Source organism: Sycon ciliatum, chromosome 7, assembly GCF_964019385.1.
Source record: "Sycon ciliatum chromosome 7, ocSycCili1.1, whole genome shotgun sequence".
In the NCBI taxonomy this organism is placed as follows: Eukaryota; Metazoa; Porifera; class Calcarea; order Leucosolenida; family Sycettidae; genus Sycon; species Sycon ciliatum.
The window spans coordinates 11079806-11086026 of record NC_088649.1 but is presented as its reverse complement, the minus strand read 5'-3'; the positions used below and the strand labels follow the sequence as shown (position 1 = coordinate 11086026).

Below are 6221 nucleotides of genomic sequence, written 5' to 3'. Positions count from 1 at the left end.
TTGTCCGCTACCCATTTTTCGGTACGGCGCTGTGTGGATGCGGGAGGTAGTGGCGAGATTTTCGATCAGGGCCCTGATGCAGCATGTGCCTCATTCCCGTACGATTCACTCTTGATTGTCTCATTTCATATTATACTGCCATTTTTGCCCCAACCTAAAAACCGCTTTCAACTTTTCACCCACCCCTGGCTCCCTGCAGTCTCTGAATGTATAATTCCGGTGACCTGGGTCATGCAGTTCTAGCAGTACATGCAACCTTTTATCCAGTGGAATACTACCCCATGCCAGCAAGAGTACATAACCCCTCGGGGTTATGTACTCTTGATCAAGTTGATGCCAGGGTAGCTGGGGCCACACGGTCCATTTTACCTGTTTAGTATGAGTGGCAGCCCCCCCCCCCCCCCCCCCAGCTCTATCCTTTTCCAGGATATCCACCAGGGCTAGAGAGTAGGGAGTCGTGATATCCACCGACTTTTTCATCATGTCTGTCACTTGACCCACGGCATGCCAATGGAGTTTCTCTACCACAGGTACATGATTGGTATTAGATAATCCAATACTACTACATGTAGTAACGGCCCAGGGCTCTACCAACCGTGGATGGTTGCAGTAAGGTCACTGTTCCCTAACACGGACGGTGTCCTCCACCTTGTTTTTTTCCTCCACCTTGTTTCATGCTGTCAAACCATTGAAACCAACAACATAATTATGTACATGATTGTACACGCAATGCTGTACATTGACATTGTAGAGACAGCAACTATTACTTCAACTTGTGAGCTGTTTCGACCATAAGAACTAAAAGGGCCTCATCAGTACAGCAGTGACGAGCTCTTGTAATGTGCAGGGCAAGCTGTGCAGAACAAGTCATGCATGTGCATGATCTGTCTAAAAATGGGTAGCGGAAGCGACTTTGTTCATTCATTCCGAAATTCAGACTTTATGGGAAGGGAAAAGAATTTAAAGCAGAATTAAATTGTCTAGCCCATGCGGGGAGTTATCTTTAGCACCTTCTCCCCACCACGGTCTTTCACTGCAATAGGTGTGTGTGTGTGTGTGTGTGTGTGTGTGTGTGTGTGTGTGTGTGTGTGTGTGTGTGTGTGTGTGTGTGTGTGTGTGTGTGTGTGTGTGTTCGGGGCGCCAGTCAGTGCGGGCGGTGTGGGCGGTGGCTGAGAAGCCGCGGTGGCTTGGTCCGGCATGTGTGTGCCTCAACGGTGGATGCCGCAGTGCCACCTGGAACTACCGGAACGTCGGCACCGGCGGAGGGATGTTGTGCCGCGCATTGTGACAGGTGTGGTCGCTGCTTTCGCGGTGTCCGGGGACGGGGAAGGCATCGCTGTTCAAGGGTGGCGCATAGACCAACAGCAGAGGAGCGCTCAGCCTTCCAGCACGTGTGCATATGCGGCAAGCGGATGCGACTACCCGTGCACCTGGAGCGTCATCGAGCGTCGTGTCCTCTCTCTCTCTCTCTCTTCTCAAGTTTCCCAGTGATGGGATCACGTGACCCTTTTGCGGCAGTGACTCTACAGGACAGGACAGGACAGGTGTGTGTTCTTCTTTTTTCAGACTCTTCCTGACTTTTCTTTCATTCTCCAACAGCCAGTGCATGCCGGAGTATGTGGTGTGATGTGTGTGCGGGGAAAAAAAGAGACCAAAAAGTAGGGATTCACTGGCCAGAAATAGCCACTTCATAGCTGTGTGGTGTAGACCAGGCTGAATAGTGGCGGTCAAATTCTTCAGCCTTGCAAGCTGCTGAATGGTGCAATCCCAGCACAAGTTGCTATGGCTTCTGCTGTAGCATCGCTATCGTCGCCTCTGGCGATGGGCATCCAATGGTCCAATGGTGTGTGTGTGTGTGTGTGTGTGTGTGTGTGTGTGTGTGTGTGTGTGTGTGTGTGTGTGTGTGTGTGTGTGTGTGTGTGTGTGTGTGTGTGTGTGTGTGTGTGTGTGTGTGTGTGTGTGTGTGTGTGTGTGTGTGTGTGTGTGTGTGTGTGTGTGTGTGTGTGTGGTGTGTGTGTGTGTGTGTGTGGTGTAATCCCAGCACAAGTTGCTATGTCTAACATAGCTGTTCGCTATCATCGCTTCCGCGATGGGCATGTCTGAGGTCTGAGGTCTGAGGGGTGTGTGTGTGTGTGTGTGTATGTATTCTTCAGCCTTGGAAGTTGTTGAATGTTCCCAATCCCAGCACAAGCTGCTATGGCTTCTGCTGTAGCATCGCTATCATCGCCTTCGGCGATGGGCGTCCACTGGTCCAATGGTGTGTGTTTGTGTGTGTGTGTGTGTGTGTGTGTGTGTGTGTGTGTGTGTGTGTGTGTGTGTGTGTGTGTGTGTGTGTGTGTGTGGTGTGTGTGTGTGTGTGTGTGTGTGTGTGTGTGTGTGTGTGTGTGTGTGTGTGTGTGTGTGTGTGTGTGTGTGTGTGGTGTGGTTTGTGTGTGTGGTTTGTGTGTGTGGTTTGTGTGTGTGGTTTGTGTGTGTGGTGCGGTTTTCCTGCCGACTTGTGTGAGAATTCAAGTCGGCAGGAAAACCGCGAGCTCCCATGTAGGGAGCAACACACAATTCCCCAAGTATCGCCGAAGTCGCACCAACCTCTTCTTCACATTGTTGTACCAGCGGGGGCTTGCGAACTAGATGGTTTGGAGGCAACAACGTTGTGAACGGCCAACGGTCCTCAGCGCTTGTTCAGCACCTCCACGGGCGACACTGCTGACTCACGCTGCTATCTGGTGTTCACGAGGTGTTTGTCGCACTGGAAACGGAGCGTCTCTCTGGAAGTTTGTATCCCTGGCAGGGACTTCAGACCACGTGACTTCATGGCCCAAAAGCGTGCAAATCGACGCCTGCACAAATCGTGTGATGGTCATATGTCAAGTCGGGTAAAGAAATGTGGAACCGTTTTTCGAAAGGAAGGAAGTCTTGTACAGTTGGAGAAAGTTTCGGTTCGTCTTGTTGGAGCTTGCCTTCGTTTGGGATCAGCAAGAATGGAGCTGTTACGTTCATTTTTGACGGAGATACGTATGCGGATGGAAGGGAAAGGTGAGAAACTATATGATCCGTCCGGGTCCCCTTCTTGAAAATGTGATATTCGTATTCTACGACCTCGAATTAGTCTAGATAGAAGGTAATCTTTATTGTTTTCACCTTCCAGAAGACCTATTTGTTGCATTATTCCTCTTTGTACTTTGCCGTGCAGCGCCGCCATTGTTGCGAAACCACAAGTTCTCGAGAGTGAAAGGCCTTCTCGCTTGTGACATTGTGTTCGTTCCAATGCAGTTGTATCCCGACTCCGCCGTACCGCTGATGCTTACGACGTGGAATACGCTACATGCGCTATGTGCGGTTTGCTGTGTGCGCTGTAGTTAAGTTGTATGTTGTACATGTATGTGTATGCTTTTCTCATATACGCTGTCATTTTCACGCTATAACTACCTGGTGGTTTTAGTGTTAGTTCTTCATTATTCATTATTGTTAGTCGATCGAAGTCAATACACTGTTGAGAATAAATAGTTGTCCTCTTGCCGTGTGGTCGTTCGTTCCTGACACTTTAGAGAACCAGAGGGTTCACAACAGCCATAGTCAGTATGGAAAGCAGCGAGAAGAATCCTGCGCTAAATGATGCTGATGTACAAATTGCGCTTGGCTGTTTCGGTCCATGACCCCACTCTTGTCTCCAATGCTGTTATGCTCGATCTCGTTGAGCTCGGCAAGAATAGCTGAAAGAGTTCCGAACTGGACATTTGCTGTATATTCTTGTTGCTATTTGCTGTATCTCTGCTGATGTGCGTGCTACGATTACTCCAGCCAATACAATGTCCTGTACATGTACATGTTGAGCTTAGTCAGTGCCTTTTCCGTGATCATTCTATTTCTTGACACCAACCACACCAACAGTCCGAAGCTATCTCAGGACTGTATTTATCAATGTACATGTATAGTGTTTACTAACCACTACATTGTAAACCATGCTATTGAGCTATTTCATGCGGAGAATCAAGATTGTTTTTGGATCTGGTGTGCGGTTGCTATGCGTTGCTAAGGAAAGTGGGTTCTCTCAGTTTGACATATCTCTCTGATCTCAAATGTGTGGGACGTTTGTCGGAAAATCCGGTGATAGGCGATGACTATTTTGCTTGTAACTTTAGTTTCCTTTGTCCGATTTAGAAAAACTAAAGACCAAACTCCTCAGGAAGCTCTAACCTATCCAAAAAGCAAAACATAAGCCACAGAAAACCGATTTGAAAAAATGGTCTGAAGTCCTTATCCCTGGTGATGGTTGTGCCTGGAGAGCACTATATACATGTAAGTGGTACTCTTCAGGCACAATCTTCCTCAGCCTACTCAAGCTTAACTGACCGAGGGGTGAATTCCCCGAAACACTGTGTATTGAGCAGGGAGTGGTGCTTTCTTGCAGGTTTGCCAAGTGGACAGTTCGATGGACTTCTAGTGTGCTCTGGATAGCAGTCGTGAATCAGAGAATTAAAGTCGGCAGGAAAACCGCGAGCGCCCATGTAGGGAGTAACACACAATTCCCCAAGTATCGCCGAAGTCGCACCAACCTCTTTTTCACACTATTTAAAACTAAAACTAATCATTGCTTTACTTTCGCGCATATGCAGGTCAGGGAGTCGCAACTTCAGGCCAGTACTACAACTAACGACGGTTACGTAGCGTTAGTATGAATAGTACATGTATCAGCAAGAGCAAGAGTGAGCTCCCGGGAGCTATAGACTACTACTCTTGGTATCAGGCCATTCAGGGTAGTGTTCAGCACCTGGCATTGTTCAGCCGCCATGTTTAGGGCCGCTGTGTACATGTACCATCAAGAGTACATTGGTACATGTATCATGCATGGTGTATACTGTCATAAGTGCTGATTAGCTGCATCTGAGGTGACATGGTCATGCCACGAACCGGTGACCATGGTGACCGGCCGGCTCGAACACTGACGGCGTCGATAAGCCATACCACGCATAGCCGCACCGCGCTGGGAGAAACGAAAACAAAACGGCACCAGTCTGACTCCGTTGGTCAACGTTTACGTGAGGTGACTGGCCGCAACTGCGGGCAGGTGGGTCGATCACCTTTGTAGTCTTTGTGTTCCCTGATCGCCCCATAAACAAACCGCCTAACCATATTGACCCGCTGCTTGGGGCAGTGAAATGGTCTTCTCTACCTCTACTCAAGACTGTAGACTATAGTATAGACTGAGCCTGTGGATGGTAGATGGTAGGCTGTGAGAGCACCCTGCTAAGGCAACTGCAGCATGAGTGACGATAACATTGGAGGTAAACCTTGGCGCGCGGAGTCCATCTTCCATTCTAGCGTTTCTACGATGTTTGTGTAAAGTCCCAACCTGGTAACCATGTCTACAGACTATGCGACGAGAACGCTATTATCGAGTATTGCACTGTTGGTGCCACTGACAGCGAGTGGATCCCAAATCTGGATTCCCTGATCAACCCTACTACGTACATTGTACAACTACAGTGCTGGCAACTGAAATCCAACCCCTGAGCGGTGGGTTCACATTCTAGCGGTCTCTGTTTCGTAGTTTTTCCATCCCGTGTTGGGTCTTTGCGATGTGAGCGCACCGCTCAGGGGGTGGATTTCAGTTGCCAGCACTGTACAACGAGTGCTGGGTGCTCTGAGTGATGAGATGCAGTGGCCGCCATGTTCCCGTCACCATGCCTGGGCCATCGTAACGATATCGCCAGATACCACAGCAACCGATCCATACACCCGAGGCGACACTGTCAAGTTCACGAAGCACTTTGGAAACAAAATGCTATATCAGAGACAGGGGGCACAGAGTATATCTCGCCTGACAAAGACAGGAACAAAAACTGAAAAAGTGACAGTGGCCCATCGTTACGTATGCGCGAGTGTTGTACATGACCACCCATGACCAGCAGGTAGTTGCTAAGTGAAGAGATAGTACTGTGCATGTAAACACACGCACTCAGATACACACAATGCCAATGGACACACACACGCACTCAGATACACACAATGCCAATGGACACACACACGCACTCAGATACACACAATGCCAATGGACACACACACGCGCACACGCGCGCTAGGCGCTGTGATGTATCTCGCGCCCGCGGGAACAATCGACACAGTCCAGCGGCTTAGCCGCTAGGATGTGGTGTCGGTATTAGCCGATGGTGGCAACAAGCGTTTCCGAGGGCCCACACTCACACCCGCCCGCCGAACCCCGG

The 6221-nt window shown here is 49.4% G+C and overlaps 1 long non-coding RNA gene across 1 annotated transcript; it reads left to right on the top strand.

The window, feature by feature from the left end:
• Positions 1-2911: 2911 nt before the first annotated feature.
• LOC135820560 (uncharacterized) lies at positions 2912-4231 on the top strand. Its single transcript, XR_010554110.1, has 2 exons — positions 2912-3033; positions 3191-4231. It is a non-coding gene; the product is annotated as an uncharacterized LOC135820560 (long non-coding RNA).
• Positions 4232-6221: the final 1990 nt, after the last annotated feature.